The sequence below is a fragment of the Schistocerca piceifrons genome, chromosome 10 (assembly GCF_021461385.2).
Source record: "Schistocerca piceifrons isolate TAMUIC-IGC-003096 chromosome 10, iqSchPice1.1, whole genome shotgun sequence".
Lineage (NCBI taxonomy): Eukaryota > Metazoa > Arthropoda > Insecta > Orthoptera > Acrididae > Schistocerca > Schistocerca piceifrons.
In genome coordinates, this window is record NC_060147.1 from 72,471,830 (window position 1) to 72,489,345 (window position 17,516).

The following is a 17,516-nucleotide window of genomic DNA, read 5'->3' on the forward strand; positions in this document are numbered from 1 at the left end:
GAGGTACGGACGTGCTCCGTGTGGAAGGTGGGTAGTTACTAATAAAATAGAGACACCGGAAAAACTGAAATGTACAACCACACTTCGCTTTGGTGCGAAATTGAGGACATAGAAATTCGTGCATGGAATTCAACTGAAGAGTCTAGCTGAGATATTTGAAATACTTTGACCAGGCTACCCGTTCCACGTTCTCGTCTCTCGACAAGAACTATTGTACAATGCTGGTGCTTAATAGCGGCCTTGGTTCAGTGATGGCGCTTGTTTTCTGGGATACAGGACGTACTGCTGGACATAATGTTTGGATTAGTAAGTGCATTTTACTACAAGGAGTCAAAATTTGTTAGCTCTTTTCATAAGTCTATTTTTGCAGCGTGTGCTTCGGTGTATAAATCGTATTTTCAATTAATCATGACTATGCAGAATAGCTGCATTGTAGCCCAACGTCGTTTATTCAAAACATGTTACCAGTTTCGGCGCCACAAAGCGTCATCTTCAGGCCCTAAGCATAGTCCGCCGTCAACGGCAAACCACAGTGACAAAGACCAACGGAGTCTGTTGCCATCTGAAGACTCCCGTCTTCCTCTTCTCCTTCATCCGTGAGCAGGGTACATCAAGGTCTTCTCTGGCAATCTGTCATCCGCTTTATATATCTGTGATTCTTTCTTGAATCTGCATCATTTCCATAATCGTTTTTATTTCTTACGTGGTCTCGTCAGATATTCTACATTATCTCTCGCTATAGTCCATTTTTTGCGACTGTCAATGTGTTTAATTTTTTTCCAGTAAGACCCCAGCACTAACAACCGTATATTATTATAGCATCTGCAACAGTTCTGGAGACCATCCTCTTTACTATCCAGCTTATCATAGCATACCATAACACAGGGTGCCGTATTTTTTTTTTTCAGTTAATCGTTCGATCTTCCAATAGGCTGCTACCCAAATGTTTAAATTTGTAAATGTTTCGACGTGTTGCTACTTCCCCAAATTCCGATGGAATATGTATTCAACGGAAATAGTCAGCAACTGCCATCAGTAATAAATTCTACTTACTTGTATTTTCCTTATTTGGAAAGTAGTTAAGTAACTGCCTGGATGTTAAGGGCATGTTCAGTCAACAGAGAAATATAGTCAGTGAGATTCCAAGCAAAGTAGAATTTCTTCGGCTCCACGGAGACCAAACACTGAGAACAGACTATGACAGCACAATAAAGGCAATATTTTGACAAAACCTATGTTACGACTGTCCGTTATTATTGAAAAACCTAAAAAATATTGATTTAATTCGGTAAAACTCACAGGTGTGAAAAATGGATCGACCATGATAGCAGCGAGAAGAAAAGCAAGGAATCGAGTGAGATGGGAGAACACCTTACGACGTGCGGTTCGCAGGTAGTTTACTTTTACCGACCCGCACACAAAAATGTTCTCTGAAACGAGCGGTAAAAACCGTTTCACTGACTCTTTATTTCTTAGTTCGATAAAACACGTAATAAAAGATGAGTTTTGTTTCGTTGTTTGTTGCGTAATATCTGTTTTTCGTCATTTTAAATGTAGACCATTTTTCAAAGCTAAAGTTTAGTTGTGTGATAAGCTCTGTTTGGAAGATGGTTTAACATCTGATCTCCTTCGGGGTAATCGTCCAGAACCGCTGAGAACTATTGGTCTAGAACCTCTTCCTCTGATGTCATAGCCTTCTGTAACCTTTGCAGCTGGCCGAGAATTAAATAGGAATTGACAGAGACACCAGATATTAGAAATTACGGTAATGGGTTGAAGTTTTCGAGATATTTTTCAGCACGTTAGACTTGTGTGCTTACCTGGACAGTTGCATTACGTGCAATGTTTGTGAGATGCTTCACTTCATAAAGCTCAAATTGCTTCGTGGTAAAAATTTAAAAAAGATTAGAAATCCTTGTTTCCTCACACACTCTCTTGCTTCTGCTCTTCTGCCAAGTTACAAGAGATTAAATATGTATTTATTTATTTCTGTCTAGACATATCAAGTAAATTGTTACAATTGATTCATGTCTACAAGCTTGCATTATTCGACATGCAGCACCTCAATTGATGTACATTAAACAATTCTCTCTGAACTAGAGCCAATAGGTTCTTCATTGTGGCATAAGTATTTTCAAGACATGGAGACTCAGTCTCAGATTCGGATTATCGTCCGGTATAGAATGTAAGAGTCGTAGAATGCAATCATTATCGTAAATTACATTGGGTCAACAAGATCTTCTAACTGTGTTGTTGTATCATCTGACAAAATAATTAAAACATTAAGGCACTAAACTAACAGAAATCCAGCGAACTTCCACACGGCGTACAGTAATGTAGGTGGGGGGAGATTGCTTCAAAGTATTACTTTTCCGAACGTGGCATAGTACAACCGGCTACAAGTTTGATTTCATTGCCCCTAAAACGCCACTGCTTCGTATTAGAAGAGAGGAAAGCCGTTGCATCACGGCCGAAGTATCGTTTATTTGAGTAATTTAAGTTTTTAAGTACACTCCTGGAAATGGAAAAAAGAACACATTGACACCGGTGTGTCAGACCCACCATACTTGCTCCGGACACTGCGAGAGGGCTGTACAAGCAATGATCACACGCACGGCACAGCGGACACACCAGGAACCGCGGTGTTGGCCGTCGAATGGCGCTAGCTGCGCAGCATTTGTGCACCGCCGCCGTCAGTGTCAGCCAGTTTGCCGTGGCATACGGAGCTCCATCGCAGTCTTTAACACTGGTAGCATGCCGCGACAGCGTGGACGTGAACCGTATGTGCAGTTGACGGACTTTGAGCGAGGGCGTATAGTGGGCATGCGGGAGGCCGGGTGGACGTACCGCCGAATTGCTCAACACGTGGGGCGTGAGGTCTCCACAGTACATCGATGTTGTCGCCAGTGGTCGGCGGAAGGTGCACGTGCCCGTCGACCTGGCACCGGACCGCAGCGACGCACGGATGCACGCCAAGACCGTAGGATCCTACGCAGTGTCGTAGGGGACCGCACCGCCACTTCCCAGCAAATTAGGGACACTGTTGCTCCTGGGGTATCGGCGAGGACCATTCGCAACCGTCTCCATGAAGCTGGGCTACGGTCCCGCACACCGTTAGGCCGTCTTCCGCTCACGCCCCAACATCGTGCAGCCCGCCTCCAGTGGTGTCGCGACAGGCGTGAATGGAGGGACGAATGGAGACGTGTCGTCTTCAGTGATGAGAGTCGCTTCTGCCTTGGTGCCAATGATGGTCGTATGCGTGTTTGGCGCCGTGCAGGTGAGCGCCACAATCAGGACTGCATACGACCGAGGCACACAGGGCGAACACCCGGCATCATGGTGTGGGGAGCGATCTCCTACACTGGCCGTACACCACTGGTGATCGTCGAGGGGACACTGAATAGTGCACGGTACATCCAAACCGTCATCGAACCCATCGTTCTACCATTCCTAGACCGGCAAGGGAACTTGCTGTTCCAACAGGACAATGCACGTCCGCATGTATCCCGTGCCACCCAATGTGCTCTAGAAGGTGTAAGTCAACTACCCTGACCAGCAAGATCTCCGGATCTGTCCCCCATTGAGCATGTTTGGGACTGGATGAAGCGTCGTCTCACGCGGTCTGCACGTCCAGCACGAACGCTGGTCCAACTGAGGCGCCAGGTGGAAATGGCATGGCAAGCCGTTCCACAGGACTACATCCAGCATCTCTACGATCGTCTCCATGGGAGAATAACAGCCTGCATTGCTGCGAAAGGTGGATATACACTGTACTAGTGCCGACATTGTGCATGCTCTGTTGCCTGTGTCTATGTGCCTGTGGTTCTGTCAGTGTGATCACGTGATGTATCTGACCCCAGGAATGTGTCAATAAAGTTTCCCCTTCCTGGGACAATGAATTCACGGTGTTCTTATTTCAATTTCCAGGAGTGTATTATATAACATAATGTGGCAGCACACATAAAAAAATTTAAATGAGACTGAGGCCGGCTGCAGAAGCCTCAATATGTATATCATTATCTTCTTGATGTCTGAGGTCAGACTCTACGACTAAGTGAGAAACGCTTCAACATGTTTTCCACACAAGTTTCTTGTTGTTTATTTATGAAGTGTCATCATGGGAGACTTCCTCTTATATCTTCTTCCCATATGTGCCACCGTGGTGCAATATTTTCGTGTCCTGCATGAATTTGTATCTTCTATCATGAGCGTTTATTAAGCTCAGTAAAGCATTTTTCTGTCTACGTGTCACTACTAAGTTCTCCTGTCTATAGTGATGCAGTTGCATATACGAGGGTGAGTCGAATGAAAACTTTAAATATTTTTTTAAATATTATTTATTGTACAGAAGTGATACAAAGCTGTATCAGTTTCCAACATAATCTCCCCCACGCTCAATGCAAGTCCTCCAGCGCTTACAAAGTGCATAAATTCCTTTAGAAGAAAATTCTTTTGGTAGTCCGCGCAACCACTCATGCACCACGTGGTTTACCTCTTCATCCTCCCATTGCGTCTTCGAATTGTACAAAATATGGAAATCACTTGGGGCAAGGTCTGGTGAGTGTGGTGGATGAGGAAGACACTCAAAATCCAGGTCTGTGATTGTTGCAACTGTTGTACGGGCAGTGTGGGGCCTTGCATTGTCATGTTGCAAAGGGACACCTGCTGACAGCAATCCACGTCGCTTTGATTTGATTGCAGGCCGCAGATGATTATTTAGGAGATCTGTGTATGATGCACTGGTGACAGTGCTCCCTCTCGGCATGTAATGCTCCAAAATGACGCCTATTTCGTCCCAAAATAGTCAGCATAACCTTCCCTACTGATGGTTCGAAACTTCTTTGGTTTTGGTGATGAGGAATGGCGCCATTCCTTGCTCGCTTTCTTCGTTTCCGGTTGGTGGACGTGAACTCAGGTTTCGTCCCCAGTAACAATTCTTGCAAGGAATCCATCACCTTCTCGTTCAAAGCGCCGAAGAAGTTCTCCACGAGCATCAACACGTCGTTCTCTCATTTCAGGAGTCGGCTGCCGTGGCACCCATCTTGCAAACACTTTGTGAAACTGGAGCCCATCATGCACAATGTGGTTTGATGACCCATGACTAATCTGTAAACATGATGCAATGTCATTCAGTGTCACTCGGCGGTTTTCCTTCACTGCTGCAATGTTTTGTGGAGTCACAACTCGTTGTGCCTGACCTGGACTAGGAGCATTTTCAAGTCACACCATTGGCGAACCTCCTACTCCATTCGTAGACTTGCTTCTGTGACAAACATGCATCACCGTACTAAACCTTCATTCGTCGATGAATTTCAATAGGTTTCACACCTTCACTGGTGCAAGTCGCAAGTGGGGCGGCAATCTTTATACTGATATACGGCGGTATGTATGCATCTCCACTATGCTGCCACCTACAGGCCATTCTGCACACTGTTTGTGGCAAGCTTACCAACATACAGGATAACGGCGCGAAATTTCGATTTGTTATTACAAATTTAAGATTTTCATTTGACTCACCCTCGTATAATCACTAAAGCAAAGAAAACGACGCACAATGAAGGAATTATGCGAATGGGACGGAAATCAGTAGAAGCACATGTACAGACAAACAAATGATTACAATTTCAGAAAAGCTGTTCTACCTCTGGTCCTTATGCAGGTAGTTATTAGGCTTGGCATTGATTGATAGAATTGTTTGGATGTCTTCCTGAGGAATAAAGTTCCAAATTCTGCCCAACTTACGCTTTAGAATGTCAAAATCACGAGCGAGTTGGAGTTGATAGCGACCAAACGTTCTCACTTGGGGAGAGATCCGGCGAATTTGCTGGTTGGCAAGCACAAAGACAAGCGATAAAAACTTCCGTCGTGTCCGCGCGGCGGTCATTATCTTGCTGAAATGTAAGCCATGAAGGGCAACAAAGGGAGGCGTGGAATATTGTCGATGTACCGCGGTGCTGTAAGGATGTCGCGAATGACTACCAAAGGCGTCCTGCTATGAAATGAAGTGACACCCCAGACGATCAGTCCGGGTTTGTAGGGCAGTATGGCGCGTAGCGGTCAGGTTGGTCTCCCTCTCCTTTCGTTGTCACCCGCTGCAACGTTACAGCACACCAATTGCTTCGGACGTTGCTTCAAAACAGTCTTTAGGACTGAAGACAACAACAATAGTTATATATTGCATATCTACTTGGCATCTGGTACAGTACGCATTCTAATTGCCACAGGATAACAATGGAGCTGGCCGCGGTGGCCGAGCGGTTCTGGGCGCTTCAGTCCGGAACTGCGCGACTGGTACCGTCGCAGGTTCGAATCCTGCCTCGGGCATGGATGTGTGTGATGTCCTTAGGTTAGTTAGGTTTAAGTATTTCTAAGTCTAGGGTACTGATGACCTCAGATGTTTAGTCCCATAGTGCTCAGAGCCATTATTGAATCTGACGAGTTTAATTGAGATTAGGCACTCATATTTTAGGTCAGGTAACTGAAGGAAAGACCTACATCTGGATAAGTGATAAACTACAAGTGTCTGAGCTATTTCTTCTGGGGCCGTGGGAGGAGACTTGTATACTATGTCTGTTACGTAGTCAATGGAAGACGCATTTTAAGTCTGACATGGTGCGTTTGTTTAAAAACCCAATGCCTCATCACTCGGTGAAGAACGAGGAGTGAAATTTCTGGGACGTCTGCAGTATGTTAACTTTGCGCGTAAAAGAAAAAAGAACTCGTTAGAAAGATAAAGATATTTGCATAACACCACAGCTTCCCTCGCTGCTTGAATAGCTTCGCTGTACCTAGAACGGAAAACTGTCTCCATGGTATCACACACACTGTCTTGCTGCCAGTGAGTGAGTGTTTTTATCTTGCAGGCCATACAGCCATCTATTAGTGTTGTAGAACTTGTTAACAGCAATGTTACAGTTATTAAAATTTCGTAATTATTTTTAAATATGATATTTTGATTTCCATATTGGTCGGTAAGGACGGTACCTCACTGGTGGTTGTAGAAACCGGCTGCTGATTTGCATAAATATGCCATTCAGATGGTGGGGGTCTCTTAACGAAATTGCGGAAGTTTCTGTCTCCGTGGTTCCTTGTTTTTTGGGGTGCTGAATCCCAATTTAAAGTTTACTCCCATTACTGTACTGAATCCCTCGACTCCCGAGAGACTTCATCAGCTTATATCTTACAAATGCAAGACATATAGCCAAGGTCGGTGTGAGTGTAGGCGAACAGATGTATTCTGCACGAAACTATGTCAACAGTGTGAAGGGTTGTGCTCAAACATCGACGACCGTTTTGATAGAGAAGACGAGGACGATCTGGACGAGCCCGTTGCAGTACCACTGTCTGAAGCAGCTGAGGCGACAGAAGGTATTCATCCATGTAATATTTTTCAGCATGGTCTCGCCTTACTAAACATTTTTCATCTATCATAACATTGGTCATTCAATTACAATTTTTCAGCTGAAGAACAGCAATAACTTAACTTCAGCTTGGACCTTCCACAGCCCCTGGCCTTTTGCCTGGACCTTACAGTGTCCAAGAAATATTATCTGGGCCACTGGCTGCCAAACGGAGAGAGACATTTCTTCATATACCGATACTTCACGGCACAACTTAACTGTCTTTTGCACCCATATTGTGTCACTAAATGTCTTCTTTCTCTTCCAGATAGAGAACCTACTCGAATTGATGATCCAGTCCTGAGCTCAACATTTACCCACTTCGAGACACAAATACATTACTACATACAGATTTAGTATTCATCTTTTGTTAATGTTTTCATCAAACATGTTTTCCCATCAATTCACTCTTTTAAGCGTAATACACTTCCCCCCTTATGGGAAAATTTTAGTGTTACAGTCGTCTTTTGGAGGTATTTTGCTTGATAACATGTGTAGTTTTCGAGTTGTATGTGGAGGGAATGGACGTTTGTGACGTTTCTGCAGAACGACCAAAAAGTAGCTGCTTTTCAGCGCGATCTAGTGCCAATAACGGTTGGCAGAAAATCGAACCTGACTAGTGTATTTTGTAGTAAATTTTTTCTGCTTTGGTTTTGCATGGGATGGTCTTCTTCGAAAAACCCATAGTTTTAACGGTATAACTGAAAAATAAAAAGAGTGCGAAAATTTTTAGTTTTTTGCTTTTTTTCATGTTGTAACCTCCCCACAGATTAGTTTTTTCCGTAACCTCGCAATAAAAGTCTGACTAACCTCCCAATGAAAATGTGATCTTATGTAACCTTTCAATAATTAACTGACTGTGAATCTAAACTGGAAAATCTAGACGTCAGCAATGCTGCGTCATGGCCCTGAAAAGTCATTCTGAATAAACTGAAGATTCTTACCTCAGTTATATCGCCGTATAACGCGTGTATATCTGCCCCTATAAGAATTTTTTCTGTCACAGCCCAGTGGAATGCTGGCCACTAGAGTTTATGTAAAAAAAAAAAAAACTGATTTTTCTTTACGATAATAGATATGACTATGGATAGGAGAAATTAGTAAAAAGTTTGAATTCAGATGAATGACTGTCAAAAGTTATCTTTGTAAGAAAGATTATTATTGAAAAATTATTTACATGTGACTTTGATATAACAATAGTACAAAATGAGTTGTTGCAAATTACATATGCGCACGGCAATGAATAATAATATACTACATCGCTCAGGCACCGCTATCGTTCTCCACGATCGGCCTTGGTAATTCCATACGGGACACAAGTGCTCTCTGTGAGCTACACAACAAGATAGACAACTGCTCTCTAAGAGCGACCTGACCCAACCGCCCGACTGCGAGCTACTATTGCTGCTGCTGCCGACACTGCTCTCTGGTCTGCGATTCTATTGTAGCATAAATATTGCAGGCAGCTCGTGAGCAATCCATCGAAGCTACATCTGCTCAAGTGCGCTAGCAATAAATTCCTTAGTCAAGGACCTCTTACAATGTGAAGCCGATATCCTACAAAACCGGAAATATAAAATTCGGGTTTAGCACCTCAAAAAACGCACAAAGCCGTTGAGAAAGAGACTTCCGCATGTTTTAGGGGAACAGCTGTTTTGAACACCAATTGACTGGATTAGTAGCCTACATGTGAAGAAAGTATGATTTATATCTTGATTGTTTCCTCAACGTATTCATAGTAAGGGGTATTTCGTACGTGTATTCAGTTATCGTGCAGATTATGGAACGTACAAATTTTTTATTCACCTTAAGTGTGTGGAACCAGGGCTTGTAGGAAACGATGGGTTGTATTTGTTCTTATTATACGTTGCTTTCAGTCGACACTTGATATTCGTCTTCTCATTGGCGTCTTGCTATGTACATAATGTAGTATTCGGGTCTGATGGCGGTAATTTGCTCCTTTCAAATGTGTTCTTTTCATCGGCGATCTTCGCTGAGTCATCGACTGTATGAAGTATAATTAATGTTAGCGTGTCCCTGAATCAACACAAATTATACCTTCTTCCGGAGAACTTGGTTTTCCGCGGTGGTTATCGTAATGCCATGCAGCTAGCGGGCGATCGCTTTGAATGCTGCTCCGTGGTCCACATCCCACCCCAGGACACTCCACGTGTTAGTTGCACGTGTCAGGCAGGAATGTTTACCGCGTGGGCCATTCATCCGTCAGACGCGGAAGCGCTCACAAGAACAATGGCCGCTGCCGGAAGGAAGAAATATGCCCGCCGCGTTCGGGGAATCACTGATCAGGCTTGCCACCTTATTTGAATCCATTACTTTGCTCTTGGCACCTGCGGCTGCTCCTAAATTGGAATGAGGCAGACGGGGTCCAGCATTTTCAGGGTATGACCTCTGCCACCAGGTCGAAAGTGTCTATACCACTGGCCAGAGCTGCATCAGGTGAAAGTTGTAGCCCCCTTTTTGATAAGACCACCTTCTAGTGATAAGACGATCGAGTGCAATGCTCGTTTCTTTTACAAAATAATACGAGTACGTAAATTATCCTGTTCTTCGTCACTGTGCGCAATAGCAACACCAACACAGAGAAGTAAACCTTTTGGGTAGACAACAAAGTTTATGCATTTTTTAATGTGCCGCCTAGTAACGGCAAGTTGTAGGTCAACTTAGAGTCTTGAAATCTAAGTCAAGACTGATATGGGGAGGCCACAACTTTGGATCACAGATTTACTTCAAACTTTGTACACCTTTAGTAGGCCATTAAAACAACATAACGTGCGCGTAGTAAGGCGCACTGCTCTGGGATTTCCGAGAAAATCGCAAGAGAAGTTTTACGCGTCTGTTACGTATCTCATGTATCTGTATGTAGGTGCTAGACGTTCATGGTTGTCAAGTAGTTGGCGTTAGAGCTACGTAAGACGAACGTGTATGAGGCGATGGTTCGACTCCGGCTCAAATTTGACTTTTAATATATATTTTTTAGCACTGGCCATATTATTTAATTTATATGACATTTGAAAGGTAATATAATTTTAAAAATCACTTATACAGGGAAGCCCATTGATAGTGACCAGGCCAAATATCTCACGAAATAAGCATCAAACGAAAAAACTACAAAGAACGAAACTCGTCTAGCTTGAAGGGGGAAACCAGATGGCGCTATGGTTGGCCCACTAGATGGCGCTGCCATGGGTCAAACGGATATCAGCTGTGTTTTTTCCAATAGGAACCCCCATTTTTATTACATATTCGTGTACTACGTAAATAAATATGAAAGATTTAGTTGGACCACTTTTTTCGCTTTATGATAGATGGCGCTGTAATAGTCACAAACGTATAAGTACGTGCTATCACGTAACATTCCCCCAGTGCGGACGTTATTTGCTTCGTGATACATTACCCGTGTTAAAATGGACCGTTTACCAATTGCGGAAAAGGTCGATATCGTGTTGATGTATCGCTATTGTGATCAAAATGCCCAATGCACCTGTGCGAACATTACGGAAGGCGAACTACTCGCCGTTGAGAGGAATATCGTTACACGTATTGCCAAATGCATTGAGGTTGACGGACATCATTTTGAGCATTTATTGCATTAATGTGGTATTTACAGGTAATCACGCAGTAACAGCATGCGTTCTCAGAAATGATAAGTTCACAAAGGTACATGTATCACATTGGAACAACAGAATTAAAATGTTCAAACGTACCTACGTTCTGTATTTTAATTTAAAAAACCTACCTGTTACCAACTATTCGTCTAAAATTGTGAGGCATGTGAATGTGACTATTACAGCGCCATCTATCACAAACCGAAAAAAGTGGTCCAACTAAAAGATTCATATTTATTTACGTATTACACGAATATGTAATAAAAATGGAGGTTCCTATTTTAAAAAAACGCAGTTTATATTCGTTTGACCTATGGCAGCGCCATCTAGCGGGCCAACCATGGCGCCATCTGGTTTCCCCCTTCAAGGTAGACGAGTTTCGGACTTTGTAGTTTTTTCGTTTGACTCTTATTTCGTGAGATATTTGACCCGATCACGATCAATGTCCCACCCTGTATTTGCGTGAAGCTTTAGTGAATTTCATATTATCTAACTACGTTTCATTTTCAATTAAGTTTAATTATCAGAACAAACATATTTATAACGACCGAGCCCATATTTATAACGAAGAAGCGCATAGAGATTTCCTGAAAATGCATGCCTGTCGTTACTTGCGAAATCTCTTATACACGCAATTTGGTGAGGTACCCGGAACTACTTTGCACCTCAGAGCTTCGTATTGCAGACACAGAAGCAGGCCTGCTTAACGGTGAGACGTAGCTGATGTAGCAATAACGAATAGTGTAGGTGCAAATTTTTTGAAGATCACAGAATTTACACTTGTAGTACACAAATGAAGGTCTGAGCGAGAGATGAAGCGTCGTATCATACACATTCCTCTTATGAAGCTCGAGTGCTAACCGCTTGACCGCCATGAAATCTACCTCGGAGCCATAGGCTGAGTGAAACCGACAAACTGGAGGGAAAGATTCCCGACTGGAAAGGTAGAGAAAAAGGGGCTATGAACGTGTGTCCGGAAATGCATCGTTGCCATCGTAGATGGCGCTGAAGAATGACAGTTCGTCTGACCACGTGACCTGTGTTCCTTGTGTGTTTCAGGCTGTGTGATTGACGCAGCGTACTGTAAGCAGATGGATTGTCCGGTATTCAAGCCGAGATGATGTTTTTGTGTGGCCAAGGAGATGGAAACAGCCAAGAGGCAGGACGCTGGTACCAAAACAAGCACCCTCACAGGCACCAACAACATTACATAACATTTCGAGTTGGTGATAAGAATAGCTGCGGTTATCATGCAGTATACACATAATGGTACATCGAGTGAAGTGGCGCAGTGGTTAGCGCACTGGACTCGCATTCGGGAGGACGACGGTTCAAACCCGCGTCCGGCCGTCCTGATTTACGTTGTCCGTGATTTCCCGAAATCGCTTCAGGCAAATGGCGGGATGGTTCCTTTGAAAGGGTACGGCCGAATTCTTTCTCCATCCTTCCTCATCCCGCCCCAATCCGATGGGACTGATGACCTAGATGTTTGGTCCCCACCTCCAAATCAACCAACCACCCAACCAACCAACGAGCATGGCCAAATTCCTTCGCCATCATTCCTCATCCCTTCCCAATCCGATGGGACCGATTACCTAGATGTATGGTCCCCACCTCCAAATCAACCAACCAACTACTGGGCACGGCCGAATTCCTTCGCCATCATTTCTCATCCCTTCCCAAGCCGATGGGACCAATGACCTATATGTTTGGTCCCCACCGCCAAATCAACCAACTAAATGGCACCGCCGAATTCCTTCGCCATCATTCCACATCCCTCCCCAATCTGATGGGACTGATGACCTAGATGTTAGGTCCCCACCTCCAAATCAACCAACCAATCAACCAACCAACTAAAGGGCACGGCCAAATTCCTTTGCCATCATTCCACATCCCTCCCAAATCCGATGGGTCCGACGACCTATATGTTTGGTCCCCACCTCCAAATCAACCAACCAACTAAAGAGCACAGCCGAATTCCTTCCCCATCTTTCCTCATCCCTCCCCAATCCGAGGGACCGATTACCTAAAAGTTTGGTCCCCTTCTCCAAACAAACCAACCAACCACCCATAATCGTACTTTGGCTTATACCATATTGGCTGGAGATTGTACCAGGGTTCATCTCAAAATCCTGTCAACGTGGTCCTCCAAATCTGGTGTACACACTGTCGGGCGCCTCCCTGCACTTTCGTCGGTCTGAAAGGTCCCATGATCACACAAACGCCCAAGAAGGGTTTGAAATGTTTCGTGGTATGGTTGCTGTCTGTGAGATACTTCTTTTGGTATATCAGTTCTGCCTCTCGACAGTTTTCTTTTGCTTGGCAGTACCTAACCACCATATCAGCTTGTTCCCGACATGAATACAACACCATTCTACTGCTTACCGTGTCCTGCATCAGTCACACAGTGTGCAACACACAAGGAACACTCGGCACATGGTCAGAGGAACTGTCATTCGTTAGCGCCATCTACCGTGGCAACGATGTATTTCCTGACACATGTTCGTAGGACCTTTTTTCCTAAATTTCCAGCCAGGAATCCGTGCTTGCATTTTGTCAGTTCTATGTTCGTCCTGTGTAAGTTAGGGTTGATTTGGCTGCCTGTGGCGGTTCCGCTGGCACAGCTTGTTCTCTGTTTCTTTATCCAGCGCGTTTCTAGATAGTGATAAAACAGCAACAAAACGCGCTCCATTTTTCAACCGGATGGTGCACAAGCACGATGGTACTGCCTGTGAAAGCATTTCTCAACAACGAGCCGCCCGATCGACGGATCGTCCATAAGGGGCGTAAGGAACTCGCATTGCGCCACTTGCCTCATTATTTATTTAATTTTCTGCGTGTTTGTGAAAGAGTCCGTTTACGTGCCTCCCCTTCCTGCAACTTTCAAGCCGCCACATAGCAACACCAATGGACACAGTAATCCCAGACATGCTCAAAGAAGGGAACGAGTTTGGCTATCGTCAGGATGGTCCTCGTGCGTCCACTACAAGGCAAGTTCAATTTTTGTTGACGGTGAATGAAAACTTTATTCGTAAACGAAATTGTAAAAAATACGCCAAGCCAGCATACGGAAGCATGTAAAGATTTTCCCTGTAATACTACACTACTGGCCATTAAGATTGCTACACCACGAAGATGACGTGCTACAGACGCGAAATTTGACCGACAGGAAGAAGATGCTGTGATATGCAAATGATTAAGTTTTCAGAGCATTCACACAAGGTTGGCGCTGGTGGCGACACCTACAACGTGCTGACATGAGGAAAGTTTCCAATCTATTTCTCACACACAAACAGCAGTTGATCGGCGTTGCTTTGTGAAACGTTGTTGTGATGCCTCGTGTAAGGAGGAGACATGCGAACCATCACGTTTCCGAATTTGATAAAGGTCGGATTGTAGCTTATCACGATTGCTGTTAATCGTATCGCGACATTGCTGCTCTCATCGGTCGAGATCCAATGACTGCTAGCAGAATATGGAATCGGTGGGTTCAGGAGGGTAATACGTAAGGCCGTGCTGGATCCCAACGGCCTCGTATCACGAGCAGTCGAGATGACAGGCATATTATCCGCATGGCTGTAACGGATCGTGCAGCCACGTCTGGATCCCTGAGTCAACAGATGGGGGCGTTTGCAAGGCAACAACCATCTGCACGAACAGTTCGACGATGTTTGCAGCAGCATGGGCTATCAGCTCGGAGACCACGGCTGCGGTAACCCTTGACGCTGCATCACAGACAGGAGCGCCTGCGATGGTATACTGAACGACGAATCTGGGTGCACGAATGGCAAAACGTCGTATTTTCGGAAGAATCCAGGTTCTGTTTACAGCATCACGATGGTCGCATCCGTGTTTGGCGATATCGCGGTGAACGCACATTGGAAGTGTGTATTCGTCATCGCCATACTGGCGTATCTCCCGGCGTGATGGTATGGGGTTCCATTGGTTACACGTCTCTGTCACCTCTTGTTCGCACTGACGGCACTTTGAACAGTGGACATTACATTTCACATGTGTTACGACCCGTGGCTCTACCCTTCATTCGATCCCTGCGAAACCCTACATTTCAGCAGGATAATGCAAGACCGCATGTTGCAGTTCCTGTACGGGCCTTTCTGGATACAGAAAATGTTCGACTGCTGCCCTGGCCAGCACATTCTATAGATCTCTCACCAATTGAAAACGTCTCGTCAGTGGTGGCCGAGCAACTGGCTCGCCACAATACGCCAGTCGTACTCTGTGGTATGGTGTTGAAGCCGCATGGGCAGTTGTACCTGTACACGCCATTCAAACTCTGTTTGACTCTATGCCCATGCGTATCAAGGCCGTTATTACGGCCAGAGGTGGTTGTTCTGGTTACTGATTTGTCAGGATCTATGCACCCAAACAGCGTGAAAATGTAATCAGATGTCAGTTGTAGTATAATATATTTTTCCAATGAATACCCCTTTATCATCTGCATTTCTCCTTGGTGTAGCAATTTTAATAGCCAGTAGCGTAGATGATTTTTATCAAATTAAAATCTTTGTAGTCCTGTCCGTAAGAAGAATTTTATTAAAGTTGGTTTCATTTATTAAGCTTTAAGAATTTTGACATAAAAAACTCGGATTATTTTTCGGGTGTTTGGCCCAATGAATGATGGGGAGCCGTACGAGTATGAGGATGAGGTTACTGATGCAGCAAGACATTGACTCCGATGTCGATCAGTACGGTGGTACCATACGGGCATGCAGGCCCCCCAAGTAGAGTAGCTTAAGCCCGCATTGAACGGATGTTTCAAATGGCTATTAGCACTATGGGATTTAACATCTGAGGACATCAGTCCCCTAGAACTTAGAACTACTTAAACCTAACTAACCTAAGGACATCACACACATCCATGCTCGAGGCAGGATTCGAACCTGCGACCGTAGCAGCAGCGCGGTTCCGGACTGAAGAGCCTGGAACCGCTCGCTCACAGCGGCCGGCTGCATTGAACGGAGATGATGTTGCAAGATACGGCTCTGTAGCCAGACAACTGGGAATAATACGGTGGAGTGGAATCTCGAATAAAACCAATCTGCTTTCAGAGAAAAGGCGTTGCACTTACGGCAAGAAAAAGGAATAAAAGTGAGGTAGTGTTAATACTTTCATCCTTCTTTACCTCCTCTGTATTACTGCAGATGACGTGTCACTGAGCACGTTTGTACTGTGCATGCAGTACACGTGAGGTTCCTAGTTGTTTCTACTGCCCTGTGTGGAATACATAAGTTCTTGTACACTTCACTAACCTGCTGTCTTCATGATGATGATGTCCCCAGCGCAGAAAACAGTTAACAGGTTGTGGACTCTTTTTCTTGAGGCTGAAATTAACTTCGCAAGGAACTGCTGCTACGAATAAACTATAACTCATTTGGCATGCCACTCGCGTTTTTGTTGATATAGACACGAGAAACTATTCTTGATCACAACGAATTGAACATATATTTCCACAGTCATTATATCTGGCTAAAATAACATGAAATACATCCTGCCACAGACAACATGTCTGTCTACTGGAACCGTCAGAACTGGAGAATAAAATTACACGAATCAAATACAACTATTACAGACAACATGTCTGTACCAAGCGACGGTCGGAACTGCAGTAAATAAAATTGCATGAAACAAATACTGCTATAACAGACAACATGTCTGTCTACTGGAACGGTCAGAACTGGAGAGCCGGACTGCCCGAGACACTTCGCGCGCCAAGCCATCCAGGCGTGACCCGAACGCCACCGAAGTGCATCGGCAGTAATATCGTCAGTCTGTTGTTTTAGTAATACTTTGATTTTAATAATTTTGAAATGACTGATTGATAGCTGCCTGTTGAGAGATGTTTATTTAAAAAAATGAAGCAATTAGGTTGACAGGTTTTTTTAATAATAGCAACTAAATTTTAACGTTTTGACGCCCTAGCGCCGAACACAGCAGCCAATCACAGAGCAGCAGCATCACGCAGGCGGTCTTTCTCACGGGAATGGTACCGAATCTAACATCTGTCACCGGTACCTCATCCCACATTGCATCATCTCTATGCTTCTTGCATGTCCACTGCCCTGGGAATATCTTTCTGGAGCCTAATATGATGGCTGAATAAGCCAGAAATATTACACACTGTTAACTGAACGCCCTTCGTGTAAGTGGGACGAGCGAGGTGAGCAGTGACTAGCACAATAGACTCACAGCGTCATCTAGATTTAAGTTTTCCTTGTATTCTCTAAATCGCTTCTTTAAAAGAAGTAGGCCGATTTCTTTTCTTATCCTCCCATGTTTCCGAGCTTGTGCTTCGTCTCTAAGGACCTCGATATCGACAGGACATTAAACCCTAATCTTCCTTCATTTTCCTTCCGTAAGTGTGCTCGAGTAAGTTGGTGCACTGTGTATCGAGGGACCCCCCACCTGGTGAACGCTTCGTGCTTAGCACTGCACCCAGCCGGAACTACACAGCCCGGCGCCAGGACCAGCG